The sequence below is a fragment of the Sciurus vulgaris genome, assembly GCF_902686455.1.
Source record: "Sciurus vulgaris genome assembly, chromosome: 2".
In the NCBI taxonomy this organism is placed as follows: domain Eukaryota; kingdom Metazoa; phylum Chordata; class Mammalia; order Rodentia; family Sciuridae; genus Sciurus; species Sciurus vulgaris.
In genome coordinates, this window is record NC_136462.1 from 153,151,683 (window position 1) to 153,164,516 (window position 12,834).

The window sequence follows — 12,834 nt, forward strand, 5'->3', positions numbered from 1 at the left end:
CTGGGTTCAATTCTCAGCACCACATATAAATTACAAAAAAAAAAAAAAAAAAAAAAAAAAAAAAAAAAAAAAGGTCTGGCAGACAACGTGGTGGCACGGTGGCAGTGGCTGGGTCTTACATACTGCAGGGCAGCCTGTGTTTTGGCCTCCCTGGAAGCAGGCCAGTAACTGTCTTGTCCAGCAAGTACAATGAAGACTCGGCTCTCAAATGAAGTTTTAAGGTCTTTATTTTTATGGGAGAGCTTCTGAGCCGAGTGCCTGGTTCTTCCTCCTCCTCCACCGCCGCTGTCTTCTTCTTCTTCTTCTTCTTCTCTTGTCGCGCAGCTCTCTCCTTCTTTTCTCTCATGCAGCTGCCTCTTCTCTCTTCTTCCTCTCTCGTCGTGCCGCCGCCGCCGCCACCTCTCCTCTTCTCTCATCCCGCAGCTGCTGCCTGCCCGCTGCCTTGCCTTGCTTGCCTCCGCCGCACAAAGTACGCAGCTTTATGGGATGTAACAGCCAATCACCTTAACGGGTCAGGCGTTTGGCTCGTGGAGACTTAATGGTGGGTAATGAGGACACGTACTGATCATGAGCTAAGCACGGACGCGGAGGAGATCAGTCAGCCAATAGAAAGCACTTCCTTAAAGTTGTTTTTCTTTGAAGTTGGGCTTCTCAGCGCCATCTTAGGGCGAGGCCAGCCACCACTGTGGGCCCTACAGGGCAGCAGTCTCCAACATCTTCCCCTTTCTGTTTTATTAATGGGCTTAGGATCAGGTCATCATGATAGCTCATGTGGCGAGCACCATCCTTACCTGTCATCGGAATTCTGACCTCCAGGTGTCAGAACCCTTTCTTAGGTTGGTATGGGCCCCCATGAGCCTATCTGTGACTCTGGATCCCCGGGGTCGTGCCTGTCTTAGGTTGCATAACAGCAAAACATATTCTTACCCATCATTGGTATCTCACCCATCTTGGGATGAGGACCTGTCTTAGGTTGATATATGTCTCTGTTTGCTTACCCGTCATTGGCTACCAATCCAGCATATTTAGCCACACCTGGAGAGATGTGCCAGTTTCAAGTGCTGAAAGTGCTATTTTGATGGTCTGACATTCTCCCTGTTGTTGGCGTCTTACGTGCATAAGGCATCAGATCATTAGTCCAAACCCAGTACCATAAGTATTCCAAGAGCCATGATGTCTGCCCATGTTTCAGTCTCTAATCATAATTGAGTGGTAAGGTTATCAGGAGTATAAGATCAGTTATGCCAGCCTTTAAGTGGGCATCGATAACCTTTTGTGTTTGTAAAGCTGAGGCGGTTCTTTCAGCTGTATTATTGACAGCTTGTGCTATTGGTATTGTAGTAGCTAATGCTGTCACTGCTGCTGCAGCTGCAGCAGCAGACACAGCCACCGCTGTAACCACTGCTGCTATAATGCCGAAGTCTCTTTTGTTTCTAGACAAAATCATAGGCAGCTCTTCATCAGTTATGGAGACTGGTTACTGTAACGGAAAACTGGGAGGCATTCCAACATCGTGAAAGGAAACAAGTTGCGTTAGCATCAGAACAATTTAGGACGGTAGTATCATGGTTAGTTAATAGAAACATGAAAGGGGATGACACACAAACTGGAGTGGGAGGAAAGGTTATGCTTCTATTACAGGTAAGAAACTGAGTAGCAGATAGGAAAGAAGAATTGTCCCAATTAGAGGAGTTCCACTGGCACAATTTATGTTCCATTCCCAGAAGGTTGAAAAATGACTGTATATTAGTATATCCTTTTGTGTTAGGAAGCAGAAGCCAGTTATAAGGATTGACATGTTTCATTCCTAACTGAACATCATCCTGGTAAAGAAAAAGATGTAGCATTAAAAGAATGGTCTGTGAATCAAAGGGAATTGCAGGCAATCCTGTCGAAGCATTGGTACTAAAAATAGGTGGAAGAATAGAAGAGATATTAGTTAATGGTAAGGAATGATGACGTCTTAGATGCGGGTCTTGTTAATCTCTCTGGGATCTAGACTGGTGTTTTTTCACCCTGTGGGAAAACACATATGGAGCCTCAACTCCAGAATAACACTGGATCCGGGCCTCTCCATTGTCCATTGAGTACATCCTTCCATTGTACAAGGACCTTTGGAGCCGCTGTAGGATTTTCGTGTCTATCTGCGGCTGTTTTTCCATCTTTGTCCAAATTTAGAAAATTTAAAGTAAATAATGCTATGTTTAGTTTATCTTTAGGAGACCTGTATGTGTCTCCTATTCCCCCTTTTTGTTTATTTAAAACAGCCTTTAGTGTTTGATTGGCTCTTTCAATGATTCCTTGTCCCATAGGATTGTATGTAATTCCAGTGGAATGGGAAATACCAAAGGTACTTAAGAAATTTTTAAATGATGCAGAAATATATGCAGGCCCATTGTCTGTTTAGGTTTCCCCAAGTCGCAAAGGCCTGTAAGCAATGTGATATTACATCTTTTATTTTTTCTCCACTATGTAATGAAGCAAATATAACTCCTGAGTAGGTCAATAATTTCATGGACAAATTTGAGATTTCCAAACTCTGGAATATGTGTTACATCCATCTGCCATAGATGGTTGGGCAATAGGGCTTTTGGATTAATGCTATTATTAGGTGAATTTATGTATGTTACACAATTATTACAGTTTTTTACAATGATTCGGGCTTGTTCTTTGGTTATATTGAATTTTATTTGTAAGGTTTTAGAATTTACATGAAATTTACTATGGAAGTTTTGTGCTTCTTCTATTATAGAAAAAAACATGAGGATCCCTTGTGGCTAGATCAGCTATATTATTGCCCTGTGTTAATGGACCTGGCAAGTCTGTGTGAGCTCTTAAATGTCCTATGTAGAATGGCTCTGTTCTACTCCAAATGAGTTTTTGTAATGCTAAGAGTATATTGGATATGGTGGAATTTTTGTTGATTAAACAGGTGTCTACCAGTTGTTGAACTGCATTGACAGTGTAATGGCTATCCGACAGAATATTTACAGGAACTTTATGAAAATCTTTTAACGTTTGTTCTATTGTTAATAGTTCTATTTGCTGTGTGGAAGCCTTTGGAAAAAGAAATGTTTGTACCTTGTCTTTATGAAAATATGCTCCAGTACCATTATTGGAACCATCAGTAAACACTACCACTGCTTGTCTTATAGGTTTCCTTTTTGTAATTTTTATTTGAATCACAGGATTTCTTAGATAAAATTGTATATATGGATGTTTTGGATAATGATTGTCAAATTGGGCAGCAGTTGTGAACATAAGAATTGCCCAATCATTGTTATTATTGCTTAAGTAAGAAATTTGTTCTGAATTATATGGGGTTATTATCTGGAGTTTTTCCAAATACTATGATGGCTGATTTTAATGCCGTGAATATTATTTGTGCCATTGCTTCAGGATAAGAAACTATTGTTTTTCTTGGAGAGTAGGGTAAATGTATCCACATTAAAGGTCCTTGTTGCCAGAGGACTCCTGTAGGGACTAATTTATTTGGAAGTACTATGAGTGATAGAGATGCCGACAGATCTATACGATCAACCTGTGCCTCATCTAGTCTTTTTTGTACTACATCTAGGGTTTTTCTGGCCTCCTCTGTAAGTTTTCTGGGTGAAGAAGGATGAGCATCTCCCTTTAAGATATTAAATAATGGTCCTAAATCTTGAGTAGTTAATCTAAGGTAAGGCCTTATCCAATTAATATCACCTAATAACCTTTGAAAATCGTTTAAGGTATTGAGGTGGTCGAGTCTAAGAGAAGTTTTTAGGGGTGTAATGATTGTGCTGTTTATTTTAGCACCTAAAAATTCTTGAACTTGTTGTCTTTGTATCTTTTCAGGTGCTATAATAAGTCCTCTTGTCTTTAAATGACTGATTAGATCAGTAAATACCTTATCTAGTATTGTTTGTTCTGGGTGGCAAATTAATACATCATCCATATAATGGTATATAATTATATCTGGGTACTTATTTCTGATTGGTATTAAAGCACTATTTACGTAAATTTGACATATGGTTGGACTATTAGCCATCCCTTGGGGTAGGACTTTCCATTCATATCTGGCATCAGGCTGTAATCTCCATTTACCTGATTTCTTTTTTATAACAAATATGGGGGTATTCCAAGGTAATGTGGAGGGCCTTATATGCCCTACCTCTAATTGTTCTTGTACTAATTCCTGGGCCGCTTTAAGTTTTTCTGTTTAGGGGCCACTGAGGGACCCAGATTGGTTTTTCTATATTCCATTTCATTTTAATTATTTCATCAGTGGCCCCGAGGAAAAACCCAATCCCTGTCTATCACCTTTTTGTTTAATTGATATTGGTTCCATTATGCCTTGTTCATTGATTCCTAAGCCCTTTCCCCACTTGTGCCCTTGTTTTTTCATTATGTTTTGTGCTTGTTCACTGTATATTCCTTCTGTGGTTATTTTCATCCCCATTTGATTTAAAATATCTCTACCCCATAATGTCACCGGGATTTGTTCTAAGACATATGGTTGGAAAAGTCCTTCTTGACTTTCTGGGCTTTTCCATTGTAGCCACATGGAGCTCTTTTTTGGTTCTGTGGCAATATCTAATCCTCTCAATGTTTGATTTGCCTTTTGTGTGGGCCAATTCTTTGGCCAGTCTTTTTCTGCTATGATACTTGTGTCTGCTCCCATGTCTAACAATCCATTTATAATTTTTCCTTTTACAATTAATTCTAACATAGGTCTGTTTTTTAGTTCCATAGTAAGGCAGGCCAAATCGATACCTGTAGATCCCATACCCTTATTTCCCCTAAAACGTTGTTGTGACGGGAATGAGCCATGAAGACTAGGTAGTATACAAAGCTGAGCTATTCGGTCTCCCGGAGAAATGGAAATAATGCCCTTAGGTGATGAAGCAAGCACTTTAATTTCTCCTGTATAATCTTCATCTATGACTCCTGGAACTATCATTAATCCTTTGAGTGCACTGGAGCTTCTGCCTAATAATAGTCCCGTGGTGTTCTCAGGTAGGGGACCCTTAAAGTCAACAGGTATGACTTGTAATCCCATTTCTGGCATTAGTATTGCTCTGGTGGTAGAACAGAGGTCCAGTCCTGCACTTCCTGGTGTCGCTCTCCTTGGTCTGTCACTGGCTAATGTGTCCTGGCCACTTTTTGAATCACCCCGTACATTTGTGCCGGGCCCTGGGGTTGTGGGCCCCATCCCTCGTTTTTTGAACTTCCATGAGGAAGGATAGGGTTACCATCTACATTTATCATAGATCTACATTCACTAGCCCAATGATATCCCTTTCTACATCTTGGGCAGATTCCAGGTTTAGGCCTTCTCTGGGGTCTGTCTTGTTGTTTTAACTGGGGACATTGTTTTTTAAAGTGTCCTTGTTGTTTACAATAGAAACATGATCCTGGGGTCCTCCTCTCTCAAAGTTTAGCCATTGCATCCCTTGTGTAATAGCTGCAGCCATAACTTGTCCCTGGATGACACTTTCATTTATGTCTCTACATACCTTAATATAGGCACTGAGGTCTTTGCTTTTCCAGGGTCTTATTGCCTCTTTACACCATCTATTAGCCTGTTCATACGCCAGTTGCTTTATGAGGGGCATTGCTTGATCTACATCCCCAAAAATGTATCCTGCTGTTTGTAGTAACCTAGCCACAAAATCAGGATAAGGCTCATTGGTTCCTTGCAAGACCTTAGATAATTGGCCCTATAGGTCCCCACTTCCTTGTATAGTTTTCCATGCTTTAGTTGCTGCAGCAGCTATCTGCATGTAAACAGCAGGATTATAATTCAATTGTGCCTGTTGTCCTGTATATTGACCTGTCCCCATTAACATTTCTATATCCCATTGTGGATTTCCTGCTGCCATATTTCTTCGAACTGTGTCTGAAGAATATTCTTGCCATGCTGTTTTCCATACTAAATATTGTCCCCCAGATAATGTCGCTCTAGACACATTTCCCCAATCATCAGGTGTTAAGTTCATGGCCCCTATTGATTCTACTAACAACAGCGTAAATGCTGCTTGTGGGCCGTATGACACGACTGCTTCTTTTAATTGTTTTATTATTTTAAAATCTAAGGGCTGATGATATCTTTGTTGTGACCCTGGATCCTCAAAAACAGGAAACATAGAACTCCAGTCCTTTTCCCATATATCCTCCTCATTTACCCTTTTGTTTTTTGTATGTTCTTCCCTATTGTCATAATACGGATTATAGGCAGGGGGGGCTGTTGGTACAATATTGAATTTAAACTTTCTTTTTTCCTGTTCCTCTTTTTTAACTATCCTCTCTAGTTCCTCTTCTGAAAGTTCTTCCTCATCCGAGGAACTTTCCCTTTTTGATAATCTTTCAGAGGTTCTGGATCGTCCCTCTTTTATCTCCTCTAAAATATCTTCTCCTTTTTCTAGCTTATCTTTAAACGTTGGCCTCGGGTCAGTTAAGCACCACGAATCAACTTCCAAATTGTGCTCGTGCCCACCGGCAATGGTTCTACTTTCTCCCTCTTTCTTAGATCCTCTCCTAAGTGATCCCACTGTGGTATATTTAAGAGCCCCTCATCTAAAAACCATGGCGCAGCTTCCTCTATTGTTCTGAGGAAAAGCCTTGCAGTCTTTGTTTTTAGAGGTGTTCCATTTGCTTTTAATAAGTCTCTAAGCGGACCCTCCATTCTGATCTGTGATGTTTCGCCACCCATTTTCTAAAGCTTTAAATGCTACCCACACTACAATGCTAAGTCACACTAAAACAACTAAAAACAGTAGCGCTCTGCAACAATACAATACAACCAAAGACATGAGCTCTTGACAAACAACAAGCACACAAAATCTTAATACCTGGCCAGTCCACTGGGGGTTACTTCACCCAGCCCCCTGTACCTGGGCCCTCTTCGACCCAGCTCCACTGGGGGTTACTTCACCCAGCTTCCTGTATACTGCTTTAACCTTTCTTAACTTATTTTACTTGACTTGTTTAGTTTTAACAGCTGTTTTACCTGGATATTACTTACCTCTTTTGTGGCGGTGCGAGGGGTCCTGGGTTTCGGCACCACTTGTCTCGTCCAGCAAGTACAATGAAGACTCGGCTCTCAAATGAAGTTTTAAGGTCTTTATTTTTATGGGAGAGCTTCTGAGTCGAGTGCCTGGTTCTTCCTCCTCCTCCACCGCTGCTGTCTTCTTCTTCTCTAGTCGCACAGTTCTCTCCTTTTCTCTCATGCAGCTGCCGCTTCTCTCTTCTTCCTCTCTCGTCGCGCCACCGCCACCGCCACCTCTCCTCTTCTCTCATTCCGCAGCTGCTGCCTGCCCGCTTGCCTTGCCTTGCTTGCCTCCGCCGCACAAAGTACGCAGTTTTATGGGATGTAACAGCCAATCACCTTAACGGGTCAGGCGTTTGGCTCGTGGAGACTTAATGGTGGGTAACGAGGACACGTACTGATCATGAGCTAAGCACGGACGCGGAGGAGATCAGTCAGCCAATAGAAAGCACTTCCTTAAAGTTGTTTTTCTTTGAAGTTGGGCTTCTCAGTGCCATCTTAGGGTGAGGCCAGCCACCACTGTGGGCCCTACAGGGCAGCGGTCTCCAACAGTAGCCAGTGCAGGAATGGCAGCAACAGCAGCAGAAGTGGAGGCTCCAGCCCATCTCTCTATTCTTTAGCCTGAGCCAGGGGAGACCAGGCGGCCCAGGTGGCTGGAGGGGGTCCACTGCCAGAGAATGGGAATTCTCTTCACGAGGATATGGAGACTGTTCAATCACCAGGAGCCCAAAGTTATCATTGTTGGATTGGATAATGCAGGAAAAACTACCATCTTTTACCAATTTTCTATGAATGAAGTTGTACGTACATCCCCTACAATAGGAAGGATTGTAGAAGAGATAGTGATTAATAATACACTTTCCAGGCCGGTGCACCAACCCAAGCGGAGGTCGGATGCCATCGCACAGAGTGAGCCAGCCCGGCTGACCCCCACACTGAGGTAGGATGCCATTACTGAGCCTGCCTGCCTGACCCCCTACTGCTGAGGGACACTGCACTTGCCTCTGTGCTGACTCAGCACACCCTCACTGGGGCTCCCCAGCTTCTTTGGAGGCTGGTGCAGGCATTTTGAATTATTCCTGACAGCATGGCCATCATCTTCAGAAGGGCGGCTCCCTTCCTGAGACACCTACAGGAGACTGGAGGCCCTTTGACAGGACTCAAAATTCAAGAAGTGGAGGTACCAACTCAGAGACTCAGGACCAACTCAGAGCAGCTGGCTGAGTCCACTGGGCAAGGCTCCACAGAAGGGTCAGTAGTCTTGAAATTCAGGGAACTTCGTGGAGTAGAGTTGCCCAGTGAGACTCCCCCACTGGAGCCGTGAACCCAGACAACCTGGAGCATTGTAGAGGAAGACTGCCCAGCAGGAGGCTTGGGTGCAGAGCAAGGATCCCAGGCCTGGGCAGTAGGTCCAGGGAACATCGTAGAGGAGGGCCACACAGAGAGAGTCCCTCACAGGGCCATGTCCCCCAGACCAGGTGGTAGTTCCAGGCCCCAAGGAACATCACAGAGAAGGGGTGTCCAGGAGAGTCACAATTACAGGGCGAGGTTCCCTGGCCCAGAAGGTAGGTCTAGACCCCAGGGAACATCACAGAGGAGGGCTGCCCAACCCAGGTGGTAGTTCTTGACCAAAGGGAACTTCTCAGAGGAGAGCTGCCCAGTGAGACAGACCCACCAGGTGAGTCTTCCCTGCTGGGCAAGACTTTCCCACCAGGGTGGTAGAACCAGAGACACAGGCCCAGACCAGCCATGCCCCAGCCCACAGTCCAGTCCCCCTTTTGGCTAACCATTGATCAACAAGTGGAGGTGCCTCTTCCCACCAGCAAGAAATATACCCCATCTGAAGGCCACCACCCCTAGAGTGGCAGCTTCCTTGTGTATCACTGAATTATCAAATTCCTCAAAGACTGCAGGCTACTGAAGGCTAGGAGGCAAGTTATTGGAAATCTACAGGGACACAATAAGTCAATAGAGTTTCACTACAAGAGGGGTAGACACTTGAGCAATATGAGAAAACAAGGGAAGAAAATGTCCCAAAGAAACCTAGATGCTACATCAATAAAATCCAATGACAGCATGGCAGAAGAAATGTCAGAGAGGGAGTTCAGAATGTACATAATTAAAATGATCAGAGAAGCAAACAATGAGATGAAAGAACAAATGCAGGCTTTGAATGATTGCACCACTCAACAGTTAAAAGAGCAAATGGAGGAACAAAAATTCACTTCAATAAAGAGAGATACTGAAAAAAAAAAAAAAACCAGAAATCCTTGAAATGAAGGAAACAATAAACCAAATTAAAAACTACATAGAAAGCATAACCAACAGGATAGAACACCTGGAAGACAGAACCTCAGACATTGAAGACAAAATATTTAATCTTGAAAACAAAGTTGACCAAACAGAGTTCATGGTAAGAAATCATGAACAGAATCTACAAGAATTATGGGATATCATGAAAAGGCCAAATTTAAGAATTATTGGGATTGAGGGAGGCACAGAGAAACAAACCAAAGGAATGAACAACCAATTCAATGAAATAATATCAGAAAATTTCCCAAATCTGAAGAATGAAATGGAAAATCAAGTACAAGAGACTAATAGGACTCCAAATACACAAAATTACAACAGACCCACACCAAGGCACATTATAATGAAAATACCTATCATACAAAATAAAGACAGAATTTTAAAGGCTGTGAGAGAAAAGAATCAAATTACATTCAGGGGGAAACCAATAAGGATATCAGCAGATATTTCAATCCAGATCCTAAAAGCTAGAAGGGCCTGGAACAAGTTCTGAAAGAAAATGAATGCCAACCAAGAATCTTATATCTAGCAAAACTTACCTTCAGATTTGATGACAAAATAAAATTCTTCCCTGATAAACAAAAGCTAAAAGAATTTACAAAAAGAAAGCTGGCACTACAGAACATTCTCAGCAAAATATCCCATGATGAAGAGATGAAATACAATGATGCAAATCAGCAAAGGGAGGAACTACCCTAAAGGAATAGCCAAATAAAGGAGAAACCAAGTCATGTCAAAAACCAAAAATGAGCCAAAAGACTGGGAATACAAATCATATCTCAATAATAACCCTGAATATTAATAGCCTGAACTCATTAATCAAAATTCATAGACTGAGATGAGTGGATTAAAAAGAAAAATCCAACAATATGCTGCCTGCAAGAGACTCATATCATAGAAAAAGATACCCACAGACTAAAGGTGAAAGGATGGGAAAAACCATACCATGCACATGGACTCAGCAAAAAAGCTGGAGTATCCATCCTCATATCAGATAATGTGGACTTCAAGACAAAGTTAGTCAGAAGGGATAAAGAAGGACATTTCATATTGCTTAAGGGAAGCATAAATCAGCAAGACATAAAAAATCATAAATACATATGCCCCAAAAAGTGGCTCATCCAGGTATGTCAAACAAATCCTTCTCAATTGCAGATATCAAGTAGACCATAATGCATTATTACTAGGTGATTTTAACACACACCTCTCTCACCATTGGATAGATCTTCCAAACAAAATTGAACAAAGAAACCATAGCTCTCAATAACACAATCAATAATTTAGACATAACAGACATATATAGAATATACCATCCAACAAAAGTGAATACACATTCTTCTCAGCAGCACATGGATCCTTCTCTAAAATAGACCGTATATTATGCCACAAAGCTTCTTGTATTTGTTAGCAAATACAAGAAGATAGAGATACTACCTTGTATTCTATCAGTTCATAATGGATTGAAATTAGAAATAAATGACAGAATAAACAACAGAAACTTCTCCAATACCTGGAGATTAAATAATATGCTATTATATGATGAATGGATAACAGAAGACATCAGGAGGGAAATAAAAAATTTCTTAGAAGTAAATGAGAACAAAGATACATCATATCAAAATCTCTGGGACACTATGAAAGCAGTTCTTAGAGGAAAATTTATTTCATGGTGCATGTTCAACAAATGAAGGAAAAAATCAACAAATAAATGACCTAACACTACAGCTCCAAGCCCTAGAAAAAGAAGAACAGAACAACACCAAAAGTAGTAGAAGGCAGGAAATAGTTAAAATCAGGACTGAATCAATGAAATTGAAAAAAAAGGAAACAATCAAAAAAATTGACAAATAGTTGGTTCTTGGAAGAAATAAACAAAATCGATAAACTTTTAGTCATAATAACAAAGAGGAGAGAAAAAATTCAAATTACTAAAATTTGGATGAAGAAGGAAATATCACAACAAACACGAGTGAAATACAAAACATAATTAGAAGCTCTTTTGAAAAGCTGTATTTTGGTGGCCAAGACTCTGTTCATTCTTCTTGGAATACTTATTATACTAACAGAGTTTATAATAGTAGTTGTGGACGGTACAGACAGGATTTCTGTAACTTGACAATAACTCTACAAAATGGCAGCACATGAGGACTGAAGAAGAGCTAGATTACTGATTTTTGCTAATAAGATGTTAAACAATGCATGAGTGTAGCAGAAATATCCCAGTTTTTGAAGCTAACTTCTATTAAATATCATCAGTGGCATATCCAGCATGCTGTGCTCTTACTGGCAAGGGGTTTTCCAAGGACTTGAATGGATGATGTTGAGACTTAAGCTTAGATGATCTCTACTGACCTCTTCTCATAGACTTTGTATAAACAAAGTGCTGGATTTTATCTGAAAGTTGTAAAAATTAATGATTTAGATATATTTATAATAAACTGACTTCAATTTTTTCTATAAGAAGAAAAATTAAGACCACGGATTTGAAAACAAGATGAAATCTCACCTTCCAATTTTCTTTCTCATTAGTTCCTTCCAAAGTACTTTATTAAAGCTGTGATTAAAATTTTTCTCAATGAATCCTCTCAGGACAATGTATAACTTGTGGTAAGTACAAAGGGAGAGGAAGATGTTTTGAACTTTAAGAACTTTATTATCAGTATACCCCTCCCTAATTGAATGTTGTTCTCTTCTTGTTCCACTAAGTCTGTTTTTGCTGTTTTTGCTTGGGCTTGTTTACATAATAGTCTATTTCCTTTCAACAAGAAAAACAAAAACAGAAAAAAAGAACCCCTTAAAATCAAGTAGTATAATCTCTGATTTAGATAATACTCAATTTGATTTGTCTCATAACATAAATCTGGGTGGTAGATACAGTGGTTATAATAATCTTTCTCCTTTCTCTGAGACCTGGGAAATAGAGTATTCATGGATTACCTCAAAACTTTATTGTTTCAATTATTTCATACACTAACTTCCATGATAATAGCAGAAATATAGACTACTACAAATCATAAACAAATTCCTATAGGGGATAGAAACAAGCCAGATTCATGAGTAGATTAATAGACATAAAATTTAAAGATATTTGGGTGAAATTCTTCATGAAGGAATACTCAGACCAATGTGGTGTTACTGAGTCATTCTACAAAAAAAATTTTTTTTCTGGAAGTTGGAACTGGTTGTCAGTATTTTTTTAAATTAATAATTAATTAATTTTTTATTGTAAACAAATGTGATGCATGTTGTTTCTGTTTGTACATGGCATAACAGCATAACATTTGCATATTCATACATTTACATAGAGTAATGATGTTTGATTCATTCCATTATTTTTTTCCTCCCCCACCCCTCCCACCTCTCTTTTCCCTCTATACAGTCCCTCCTTCCTCCATTCTTGACCCCCTCCCACCCCCATTACGTGTCATCATCCGCTTATCAGTGAGATCATTTGTCTTTTGGATTTTTTAGATTGGCTTATCTCAGCATGATAT

At 40.4% G+C, this 12,834-nt stretch overlaps 1 pseudogene across 1 annotated transcript; it reads left to right on the top strand.

Annotated features, from left to right (window-relative positions):
• The first annotated feature begins 7,707 nt into the window (after window positions 1–7,707).
• On the top strand, window positions 7,708–11,681 carry LOC306651460 (ADP-ribosylation factor-like protein 5A; annotated as a pseudogene). The gene is made up of 2 exons: window positions 7,708–7,899; window positions 11,348–11,681. The product of its transcript is annotated as an ADP-ribosylation factor-like protein 5A (transcript).
• The last annotated feature ends 1,153 nt before the right edge of the window (window positions 11,682–12,834 follow it).